This window comes from Tenrec ecaudatus, chromosome 2, assembly GCF_050624435.1.
Source record: "Tenrec ecaudatus isolate mTenEca1 chromosome 2, mTenEca1.hap1, whole genome shotgun sequence".
Classification (NCBI taxonomy): Eukaryota; Metazoa; Chordata; class Mammalia; order Afrosoricida; family Tenrecidae; genus Tenrec; species Tenrec ecaudatus.
Genome location: NC_134531.1, coordinates 277,330,002 through 277,342,705, shown reverse-complemented (window position 1 = coordinate 277,342,705; position 12,704 = coordinate 277,330,002). Strand labels below are relative to the sequence as shown.

The window sequence follows — 12,704 nt, the reverse complement described above, 5'->3', positions numbered from 1 at the left end:
TACAGTCTTTAAGCCCCCAGACGCTATTCTTTCTGATATCGTCCACCATATACTTTTTTCACCACACTTTGATATAGCACAAATACCTTCAGTGATCTTTGCATGAGGGTAAGCATCCATCCAGGCCATGTAATAAGGATGCATTTGAATTATTGTGTTGGAAGACAATTAAAGGGCTCATGAACTGCCAAAAACGTACTGCCTGGATGCTCCTTAGAAGTGAGAATGGCGAGACTTCTTGTGTATTTTCATGTTTTCAGTGCAGATCAGCCCTTAAAAAAAAAGGTGTAATGCTTGGTAAATTGGAAGGTTTTTGAAAAAAGAGAAATACTGATGAGGAGATATACTGACACACTGGCTGTAACAAGAGAATCAAACATAACAAAAATTGTGAGATTAGCACAAGATTGTCACTGTTTCATGGTACTGTACATGCATAGTGGCCATCAGTCCAAAATGACTTGACGGGGGACCAAACAACAACAAGAGTAGATTAATACTGAAAATGACCTTCACTTTTATAAAGTTATCTTTGAGTGATTCCGTTCTATTTCCAATGTATTATCTATTTATGAAATTTCAATATTAATCTTTTGTATGTCTATTGGCTTTTTTCTTAGTGGTTTCTCATTTTCTGCTTATTCAATTGGTCCTTGTGTGTTGTTGTTTTTTTTCTGGATTCTTTCAGAGTTGTTTCTGTGTTTTTCTTATTCTTAATATGTTGAAGGCACATAGTCTACTTCTTTTGAATTCCTTCCCAGGTATTTCCAGTACAATCTCTTCCTCCAGAAGATTTTCTGACCCTCTCTTGTGGGCATTTGTTTGAGCCATATTGTTCAGTTTTGTGTGTTGTTGTTTTAACCAACATTGTTTGATGGTGTATGCTGTCTCTGGGATGTTTGGATATTGTTGTAATTTATTATTCATCAGTTTGCTTCACCTTGATTTTTAAAAAAAATCTGTTTTGTTTTTTAATACATCTGCGCCAAAGGGCAGGTGTGCTACACCAGTCGCTATTTTGGCTTTCCTGGGGCACTCTGCCTCCGACGCTGAGTGAACTCAAGAGCAGGTGGCAGTGTGTGCACAATTCTCTTAATTGTTGTTCAAGTCGAGAAGCTCAGGGCAGACTGGGTAGGTCACAGCTGCCATCTGTCATCAATGCAGGGGTTTAGGAGAGGCTAGTATTCCTCTCCCAGTGGGTGGGGCAGCAGGTGTGACTAATAGGGATGAAAAGGTCTGCTGTCTCCTGATTGATTAGGATAGGGGGTGGAGAGGAGGTGGGTGAGAAAGATAATAAAGAGCAGGGGGAAATGAAAGCATCAGAGGAAAAGGAGGAATAACTGAGAAGAAAGAACAAGATTTAAGGAGCAGGGGAGGTGGCAGAGTGCTGGGGCAAGGACTAGTTGCCAAGCACAGCTGCAGCAGGACGGTAGTGGTTGCTCTTTGGAATCACACACTGCTCACCAAAGAGGGGCAGGGGTAGGCACTGCTAAGTCTGAAGGTAATTGGGAGAGGTCTACATGGTCTACAGTATACAAAGGTAGTGAAGGAAAGAGAAAAAGGTTACAATAATAATGATGAGGGAATTAGAGAAAAAAAACTAGAAAAAATAATGAGAAACAGAAAAAACAGGGAGAGAAGCAGCAGAAAAGTGACACAACTGTGAGCCGCCAAACACGGCTATGACGAGACCGTGGTCCTCACGCTAAGCCAGGGTGCCCTGACAACTGTGGTAGGGCAAGCACAGGCCCAGCTGCCCACAAAGGTGGTCATAGCACATCATCAAATTCGTGAATCGTACACCACCACATGGGAAGGCAGCCAACCATGGAGGTGGTGGGAATGGTGTCCACTCCACGATATTAAAAAAAGGTGTTGCGGCGGGGGGAGGGGGGAGGTTGCAATGGGAGAAGAGGAAGACCCTAAATAAAAGAAAAAGCATAGAAAAGGGGGAAGAATTAAGAAGAAGAAAAAAATTAAAAGCAGCACATCATGGACAACAGGGGGACTATGTCCAGATGCTTAGTGGGGGTGTGTGTGCGTGGGGTGGGAGGGGGGTGGCAGAGGGCAGGGTTCAGTGGAAGCTGTATCTCCGGTCATGAGAATATGTGGGCTAAGAGGAGAGATCACGCGTCTTTTGAATGCCTATCATCATTGTAAGTGGCATGCCAGTCCTAGGCAGCCCTATTTGGGGCCACATTTTCTGGTTACCCAATCAGAATGCTGATTACAATCTTTCAGATTGGCCTTCCGTGCCATGACAGTTGGCAAGGCAATGCCCTGTAAGCCTCCCTGTTCTTGATTTGGATCAGCCTCTCCCTCTAATCAATATTTCATCTACTCCTTTATCTCTTCCTTTGAAGCTCTCTGATCCAGGAGTATCTGCATCCATTTCACTTCGTTTTTCATGTCATTATTTTAGAAGGTCTAGATCGTCTATGTTTAGTTGACCTCTTTATGGGTTCACTTGTATCACCAATTTTCACACTCCTCCTGTTTTACACCCATTGGAATTGTGAACGGGAGTAAATGTGTACTACAAACAACAAAGCTAGGTACATCAAATGGTTAAAACCACATAGATGCCTAAAGGAAACTTTACCTGATGGTGATGTTGAAAGGCCCGGAAAACGTGCACTTCTAATGGAGAGGCTGAAAGTTCATATTACATCTTACATTTCCTTATATTGAAAATGCTCTCCCCGTGCACCACCGCCAAATTTTCTATTTGCTATTCTGGCCTTACAAAGGACAAAGCAAGCCCCATGTAACTCTTCACTGCATTTATGATTAAAATTGAAAGTCCTGAACAGTCTTCAAATGCTCTGCACCATCTACCATGACAACACTAGGTAGATCCATGTCTCTAAGTGTCATTTGTAATCTCACCGTGTGTGATCAGACTGTAGCCACACTGGCCTGCTCACACCTGTCATGTTGTTAGAACTTCTATCGAACTGAGTTAAATGACGTAGTTTCAAAACACATCTAACTGGAACCTGATTTGACTTCAGTCATGGCTGCATCTTTTTTCTCAAGACACCTCTCATTCCTTCTCACTGACTTTGCCTCTGTGGCTTCATATTTAATTAGGGTATCATCACATGGCGGTCAAGATCTTTTCCAGAAATCTGGTTTCCTCCCCAAGAATGTGGTAGTTGACATCTCGAGTAGAAAAATACACTTCCTTCCCAAAATTACCCATGCATTGGGGTCATTTATCTGTTTTTACATCAGCCCTGCTGGTGCTGGTGGGCCACACCCATCGCTGCTCTGTCTGAGGAAGAGGAGATTACTGGCTTCTGAGGAGGTCCCCAACCTTGGAAATCCAAAAGAATGTCTAAATTCATGCTACAGCGCTGGCATTTGGTGTTTTGCAGTTGTTTGTTCTGGTGGATCACTGAACCGGTCAGCATGACAGGGAAATGGAAAAGTCCTGATGAGTAAGCACTATGTGGTTATGTGCTCATTCTAGAAACAAGGGATCACTTGTGGTAGAGATGTCAACTCTCACAGGAGATAAGAATGTTAATGTTAAAAGAAAACGAACTGGGAAGTAGCAGCAGTCTTCGCAAACAGCAAGTCAATTCCTTTTATAGCACTTTTCCCCCAAACTAATGTTTTTTCTCTGAGATTCTCTTTTTCTCAGCCTTTATCTGATTGTCTTCAAATTCTTACTTTGTAATCTAAATCACACTCCCTCAAAGATTGTTTCTCTGACTCCCCAAATATATACTTTCCCTTATCATACTCTGTTATAGATGTTCTGCTCTTAGATTTCTTACTTGATAATGCTGCACTTTGTCAAGAGAGATTAGTCCCCAGAAGAGGACACCATGCTTGTGAAGTAGAGGGCTGTCAGAGGGAAGAAGACCACCAAGGATATAGATTGACACAGTGGTGGCAGCAGTGGGGTCCAACATGACATGATTGGGAGGATGGCTCCAGACAGGAGCGCAATTCATCCTATTGGACATAGGATGGCACTGAGTTGCAATTGAGTCCACAGGACCTAACAACAACAATGCTGTCTTTATTGAAGTGCTACTTTGCTTCATCTTTTCTGTGCACCGCACGATCTCACCACTGTGAGCAGTTAGACGTGGCCTCTGCACAATAGGAGCCCATTCAAGAAGGAAATCCAGACCTGAAACCACACAACTGTGATATGCGACCACCGCCATTTGTCTGCTGGTGTGTCGTCCTGTGAGGGTTTGTCTGTTGCTGGGAGCTGTCACTGGTATTTCAAATGCCAGCAGGGTCACCCAAAGTCAACAGGCTTCTGTAGAGCGTTCACACTGAGAACAGACTTCAGAGGAAGACGCCACTTAAAACCTTATGCACAGCTTGGGAACACTTTCAAATACCTAAATCCTAAAACAAAGGAAACAGAAAATTGTTGGAGAAATTGTTTGAAGATGAGCCTCTCATGTCCAAGGGCCTCAAAATGTGACCAAAGAGGAGATGATCTCTGTGAGGGTACTTGGCCATGGACACATGAGTCTGGTGAAGCCAGTGAGCGTGGAGCCTTCAGGATCTACATTTGCTGATGGAACATGACTCAGGAAAAATAGAAACACCTGCAGCAATCTTCTAATGATTGGAACTCGTACTGTGCAAAACATGAATTTAGGAAAATTGGAAGTGTTAAAAATGAAATGGAATGTATGAAGATAGATATCCTACGCATTGGTGAGGTGAAATGGACTGGGATTGACCATCTTGAGTTCAGAAAATCATATGATTTACCATGCTCACAATAATACAATCAAGAGGAATGGCATGCCATTCTTTGTCAGAGAGGATCTTGCTAAATCCATTATGAAGTACAATGCTTCCAATGATTAGATTATATATATATGCCTTCAAGGAAATCCAATCAACATAACTATTATTCCACTTTATGCACCAACCATAAAAGCTAATGATGATGAAATTGAAGCATTCTACCAGTGGCTTCAGTCAGAAAGTGATCACACATGCACTCAAGATGCACTGATAGCTATTGGTGATTTGGATGCAAAAGTTGGAAACAAAGAGGAAGGAATTGTAGTTGGAAAATATCAGCTTGGTTATAGTAGTGATACTGGAGATACTTACCTGGCAGGGAGACACCATGATCAAGAAGGTGGTTTTCCCAGGGCGAGGCTCACCCATTGCACTTGGGGTGTGCTGACCCCTGCGATTTCCCCAAATGCGGGAAACTCGACTGCAAAATTTGTGGTAGTGGGGGACTGCGTTCGCGCTCTCCCCTGAGAAAAAAAAGAGAAAAAAAGTAGTGATACTGGAGATCACATAATAGAATTGTGCAAAATGAATGACTTCTTCATAGCAAATACCTTTTGTCAGCAACACAAAAGACTTCTATACACACGGACTTCCATGATGGTGAAGCTCAAAGTAAGCAGTTAAAACCTGACCAGGTGCCAACTGTGGGGCAGAGCATCCATTCTCAAATGTAAGTTCATGATAAAACTGAAGAAAATAAAAATAAGTCTGCAGGAGTCAAGATACAAACTTGAATCTCCCCCACCTGAATTTCAATAACATCTCCAGAAGAGGTTAGACATATTTTGAACACTAATGAGGAAAATACCTTATGAGCTGTGGGAGAACATCAAGAACAGCATTCCTGAAGAAAGAAAAGGTCATTTAAAAGACAGGAGAGAAAGGAAAGATCAAAGTGGATGTCAGAAGAGACTCTGAAACTAGCTTTTAATTTAAAAAAAATTTAAAGCAAAAGGAAGAAAAGATGATGTCAAGGAACTGAATAGAAATTTCCAAAGGGCAACTCCAGAATATGAATCTAAATGTGCAAAGACCTAGAATTAGAAAACTAAGAGAGAAGAACACATTCACCATATCTGAAACGGAAAGAGTTCCAAAAAAAATTCAAGCCATGAGTTACAATCTAGAAAGTTTCTATAGCCAAAATATTGATTCACAAACAGCAAGAGAAGATGGAAAGGATACACAGAGTTACTCTACCAAAAAGAACTAGTTGACAGCCTACTACCATTTCAGAAGTTGGCATATGATCAAGAACCAAGGTTGCTGAAGAAAGTTCAAGTTGCCCTGAAAACATCAGCCTGAAAAAATACCCCGAGAAATAATGGAATGCCAACTGAAATTGATATTTTCAGCAAGCTGATGAAGCGCTGGACTATATGAAAAACAGTGCAGCATCAGGATTGGAGGAAGGCTTATTAACAATTCGAGAAGTGTAGATGACCTAACCTTGCTTGCTAACGGTGAGGAAGACTTGAAGCCCTTACTGATGAAGATCAAGGATTGAAGCCTTCAGTATGGATTACAACTCAATGTACGAAAGACCAAAATACCCATAACTGGACCAATAGGTGGCATCATGATAAATGGAGAAAAGGTTGATGTCAAGGACTTTGTCTTTACTAGGACCCACAATTAGTGCTCATGGAAGCAGCATTCATGAGATTAAAAGATTGCTGCATTAGGTAAATCTGCCTGCTGTACAAGACCTCTGTAGAGTACTGAAGAGCAAGGATGTTACTTTGAGGACTAAGGTGTGCCTGATCCAAGCAATTATATTCTCTGTTGCACCACATGCCTGTGAAAGTTGGGAATTGAATAAGGAAGATTGTAGAAGAATTAATGCATTGGAACTGTGATGCTGGGAAAGAATATTGAAAGCACCCTGGATTGCTAAAAGGACAAATGGCTTTGTATTGGTCTAAGTAAGGCCAGAGGGCTCCTTAGTGGCAAGAATGGCAAGACTTCATCTGATATACTTTGGGCCAATCTGGAAAAAGAGATAATATACGGTAAAGTGGAGGGTGGGGAAAAAGGTAAGGCGCGTAATGAAATAAATGCACTCAGTGGCTGCATCGATGAGCTCAGGCATAGGACCAATTGTGAGAATGGTGCATGACCAAGCAGTATTTCGTTTAGTTGTATGGAGATTCACTCTGAGTCAGAGCCTCGATGGTATCTGATCACAGCAACATGACACAGGGGCACAGAGTTATACACGGTCTTCAAATTTTTCCATTATCTTTCAATTTCATTTTTCTATGAAAAATGGGATATGAAAAAACCTTCCAAAAAGGACTTGTAGAGAAAAGCACAGTTCATCTGACAACAGCTAATGAAACAAAGGGAGCAGAGTGAAACAAAGTGGAATATTGGTAGGAGTGTCCCACATCAGAGGAATAAAGGCCTTGTGTGTACAGGATTTTATGCCATGGGCAAGCATATGAATTAACTGGAGCAAATATCGGACAGAGAGGTGCGTGTTAGCTTTGCCAGGAAAGGTAGTTTGAAAGTATAAAGTTATAACTTGATAAAATTATTCCACTAAACCAGGAACTACAAATTCAAATATTGTGTGCATCACACAGATACTGTAAATGAGAGATGCAAGTCAAGTCAGATGGTGCCTTATAAATATATGCCTTTATTATTAAAGTCTGTATTAGTGTGCTAGGACTACAATAATAAAGGACTACAAAGTGGATCACCTGTAAGTCCGAACTTTATTGTCTTTCTGTTCCAACAGCTAGGAGTCAAAATTCAGTGTCATCAGAGCCATGTTTTCTGAAGATACTGAGGTAGTTTATTGTGCCAACTTGGCCGATAAACACATGTGGGATTAATTGAAGGGCAGAGAGATAAATGGTTCAGGGAGCCTTGCCTTTCTTGTCTCTTGCTCTTTGATCTTCGGACCAGTGTGCGGCTGCCTTGCTTGTTCTTTGCCTCAATGCAAGCTACACTACCCGTGGGACAACTAACCCATGGACTATGTCACTGTAATTTGAGGTTCCTTCAAGACCTGCTTCGCCACACCATTGGAATTTACATCTCTTGAGCTGGGGACTGTCAGACCCTGTCGTCTGACTGACTGTTGGTGTCCTGCCTTGCTGTTTTCTGCCTGTGCCCTCAAGACTTGAAGGACTGCCAGTGTCTCACAACTGTCTCATGGGAGAGTGAGTTGCTCTGAGCCATTTGTACTGCTTTATCATTTAATGAACTGTTTACTTCTTATGTTATCTAGCTATCTATCTGCATAAATATGTATAAAAGTATTAGCATCCTGGTTTCGTTTCTCTGGAGAACCCTGCCTAACACACTATGTCTTTCAGCCTCTCGTAGCCCCCGGCTTTTCTGTGGGGCTCTTCCCTCTGCTTCTCTCTTTTAATGCCACTCATATTGAAACAGGATGGACACCCCCCTACTCCAGTACAGCTTCTTGCTAACTGATCACATCTTCAGGGACCTGTCAGAGTTAACTAGCGGTGCTGGAACAGCAATATCCTAAGTGTGTGGACTTACGGAACAGAAATGTACCTGTTCACAGAAAAATACCCTATTTCTACACAAGGTCATATGTATAGGTACTGTGTTTTAGAACTTCGGCATATCTGTTTGGGATACATAACGGAAATGTAATCTAGAGCAGTGAGGATTGTAGTCACCCTGAGAGGAAATGCCTTCTGTAAAGGCTAGCCACCACGGAGCTCCAACTGATGACTGTGCTGTGGGCATCCTGCCAGCATCGCTTCATTTTGGTCTGTGACAGAAACCAGAAATGCCAATGTTGATGAGAAATCTACAAATTTTAGATACTGATAATGAATTCAGATGTAAAATTCAATAGTTCCACACATGTGGGAACCAAATAAAATATCATTGAACCAATAGGATCCAATAGTCACAAGTTTGCCATGTCTTTTGTAAATATATGGGAACTAAAACTTTTAAAGTGAGGCGGTGACATACAGACCATCCACAGGAATGAAATTTAGTTAATACCAGGGGAGGGGAGCTGTGTTAGTCTGGGTAGACTAGAGAAACAAATCCAGAGACACTCTTATGTGTATAAGAAAGAGCTTTATATACAAGAACAACTGAATATTGAGAAAACATACCAGCCCAGTCCAGATCAAGTCCACAAGTCTGATATTATCCCATATGTTCAATACCAATCTATAAATTCCTCTTCAGACTCGTGGAGCAGATTAAATGATGCCAAATGCAGGAAGATCACAGGCCAGTGGGTTGGAAGTCTTGAAGTTCCAGTGGCAGTGGAAGCATCTCGGTGCTGGCTGGGGTCTCCAAGTGGCCCCTCCAGCTCCAGACCTCTAGGAAAGCTCCATGTGGCTTGTCATCAGGAATATGATTAAGCAGAGTCTGTCTCCTCATCCCTACCCCCAGCCAGTCCTGGGGCTTTGGGGCTGCTCGGCTCAAGGGGAGTCCCTCTGGGACATGGGGGTACAGTTAACGGTGTGACCCTTTGCCTGGGCATGCCTACACTAGTAGGGGATGCTGGACCCCTTTAGGGTTTCCCGTATGGGCTCAAATAAATTTATTCCCTTTTGCTTAAAAAAACAAACCAAAAAACCCACAGAGTCTGTCTCCTGACTTCAGGGAGGAATACCGGAGTTTCCAGAATCCTCAGGAGAAGCCAGTCCCACACAGAGGACTCATTGGCTGTGGCTTTATTGGTAGGCTAGACTCCGCCCCTTCGCAAGTTGACAGGAGATTATGTAATTGCCACAGGCGCATTGACATTTTGGAAGAGGCATTGATATTTCTGTTGGTGAAGATGGCGGGTAAATGGGGAGCAGCAACCTCGCATTAAGAAAGGAAGCTAAGCATTAATTATAGAGAACCTAAGAGGACTACAACAACACCTATGCTCTGAAGACACACATGACACACATGTTTTCTTCAGGTGCTGACTTGTATTTCCAGGTATTTGTTCACAATGCTCTACTTGGCCACACATAGACACCTCTGCTCCTGTAAAACAGCGTCTCCCCTTTCCCTCCCTATCTCACACCAGAGCATTTCTTCAGTCTTCCTAACAGGAAAAGTGGACACTATCGTTCAGTCCTTTCTCTCCCCCATCCTGTAAATCACTGGTTTATATCTGCAATATCTGAAGATCCACCAACTCTCAAGCCTCTTCCATACCTCAGGCCGGGTCTGCGTTATCTTTCGCGTGTAGAAAAACGACAACTGATGCACTTCCTTGTCTCTGATGTCTCTTCACAGTTCTCAGTGCTACTCATGCGACGCACTCCTTTATCACTCCTAAAAGTCATTTGTGAAACACAGAGGACACGGAAGCCCTTGCTCTGGACAGCTCATCAGGAAAGACCATATCTAGGAAAGGACATCCTGTTAGGGTTAGAAGTGGCTCAGGGAAAATGAAAGAAAATGTCAACGAGACACATCGACATAATGGCCACAGTAGTGAACTCGCTCATACGGATGGCCAGGATGCTGGAATGAGACCGGGCACCTTTTTATTCGTTGACACATTAGCCTCAACAAATATTTATATAAAATATAATGACTCTCTATCTCCTCATATGGTTATGGGGTGTCAAGGCTTTGCATACGTTTAACACCTATTCTTATGTCTCACCTTGAGCAAATAAGTAAAGTCTTTATTTGTAAATAACGACTGGTCTCCGATTCCCACTGCTCTTCCTTATACCTGAGTTTTTATGCTTTTAAAAAAATATTTATTCTGTTAAAATATCACTTCTTGATCTGGTTACATACTTCTTGCCTTTCCCCTCCTAGTATAGTCCAACTCTTTAAGAACTAGACGTGTACATCCTCTGGTACAACCAGGTCCGCAAGGCAAAAAAAAAAAGAAAATGATTAGGGCAAAGAATGTACGGATGTGCTTTATACAATTGATGTATGTATATGTATATGTATGGATTGTGATAAGAGTTGTATGAGCCCCTAATAAAATGTAAAAAAATATGTTTTAATATTCAAGTAATATACACTTTAGCATACTAGATACTAATGTAAATGTATATTATTTGTCAGAAAATAATATTTTCACTTTTAATGATAATAAAACTGAAGGTCAAAGATATAAAAAAAAGAACTAGACGTGTAATGCATCTGGATTTTGATTTGTGGCTTCTTCATAGATAACTATGTCAAGGAACTGTGAAAATGCCGACTCATTGTGACCCTATAGGATAGAGGAGAACTGCCCCAGAGTGCTTCGAATGTGATCATGTTCACACAAGCAGACTGCCCGTCGTGTTCGTGTAGAGTGGCTGGTGGTTTGGAATTTCTGGTGTTTAGGAGAGCACTGAACCGCTGCACCACTAGGGCTTCTTTAATGCATAGGGCTTCTTTAACATTATAGGCTCAGATATGTGTGTGTGTGTGTGTGTGCCAAAAGAATGAAACCTATTCATGATTTCTACAGTCGGTTCTAATGTAAAGAATAAGGGAATCTTAACTTTATGATTTGAAAGGAGGTGGTAACTTCAATTCTAAGCATTTGGTTGCTAGTGCATCCCCATAGATTTTCTTGTTCTCTCTTCTGAGATAAAGTATTACTCAATGCTGTGACTATAGGAAGCAGCATCCTGAATCTCCCACTGAGTCTAACCCCAGCCTCCTTGGCCTCCTAACTGGGAGAAGGAGTATGAATCATTCTGCCAACATTCTACCAACATCGAGTCAAACTCAGTTTCCCTAAAACCTTACCTTCCACCTCTGTTGTGGTTGCCGTCTAGGCAATTCTTACTCCTGGAAGCCTGTAGGGTGTGCCCGGGCTGCCCCACAGCGCTTCCACTGCCTTTCTTTACGGAAGCAGGCGGGTCACCTTCCTCCTGGGAAGAGCTGCTGAGTTTCAACTGCAGCCGTTGGGTCAGCAGCTAAGCGCTTAATCGCAGTGCCACTCAGGCTCCTCGTAAGCTCTCTTTAAAAGCACATTTACAGACGGCCTCCCTCGTGTGTTTTATTCCAGCTCTGTTCACTTCCAAGAAGGAGAATGAAAGAGAAATAGTCCGACTTAGAGAATGTAGGTGTCAGGGCATAAAAAACAGTGGAAAAACTCTAACTCGAAGGCGAGAGGGAGCTAGATGGTGCTCCTACTTCTGCAACACAAAAGTATTGCGACAAAATCATAGAAAGGCTTATTAAAACAATATCACAACGAGAAGCTGTTGTTTCTTGACATATCCTCTGTCTGTGTCTATGTACTTCTCTTTTTTTGTTAGAGCACAACTTACATATTTCAAATGGACAAAACATTAGTATCATGTACAGTGTCTTAAGATAACTGGCCCTTGAATGGGAGCTTCCTGTCCAGTACTTTGAGGTCTACAAGACGTTATCTAAAAAATGTACTACCGTGGAAAATGGAGACTGCTTCAATCGAATGGGGGAGGAGAGGGCCCGTGGTTTTTCTTGGTGATTAACTGCTGTAACACTGTCCTTCGGGTGGCTGAGGGAGCTTCATGTTTTCTTTAGACATCATTAGGCACCGGAGCTCTTGCAGAACAACTTAGATGCTGTAGGAATTCTGCCATTTTGCTAGCACTGATATGACTCTTGGGTCCACCACATCATTAGAACTATTTCTCCATTCATATTCATTTTTGTTACAAATCTTACAAAGGGGGTGCTTCTGGGTATTTGGGTCCACATTCTATTTTAAGGCTGTATATCTGGTTTTCATACATTGTCTGAGCCCGTGGTGGCGTTGCTATCTATGTACCTCTGAGTGCAGTATTTCCATCTCTCCAGCCCTTTCCTGAAGTTTATACCATGTGAAAATGGCAGTTCGGGAATCATCAAGGTCCTCAGATCCTGTTCCATATCAATGAACTTGAATCTGGCGAACAGGAAAAAGCCTGAAGAGACAGATCAGAGCTGGAAGGGGTAAGGTTTCCCAATGATAT

General features: G+C 42.2%; 1 non-coding gene and 1 pseudogene across 1 annotated transcript; one reads left to right on the top strand and one right to left on the bottom strand.

Annotated features, from left to right (window-relative positions):
* Positions 1 to 5,092: 5,092 nt before the first annotated feature.
* On the top strand, positions 5,093 to 5,255 carry LOC142442066 (U1 spliceosomal RNA). Its single transcript, XR_012783321.1, has one exon. It is a non-coding gene; the product is annotated as a U1 spliceosomal RNA (small nuclear RNA).
* Positions 5,256 to 12,217: 6,962 nt separating this feature from the next.
* Positions 12,218 to 12,485, bottom strand: LOC142441487 (ubiquitin-conjugating enzyme E2 variant 1 pseudogene; annotated as a pseudogene).
* Positions 12,486 to 12,704: the final 219 nt, after the last annotated feature.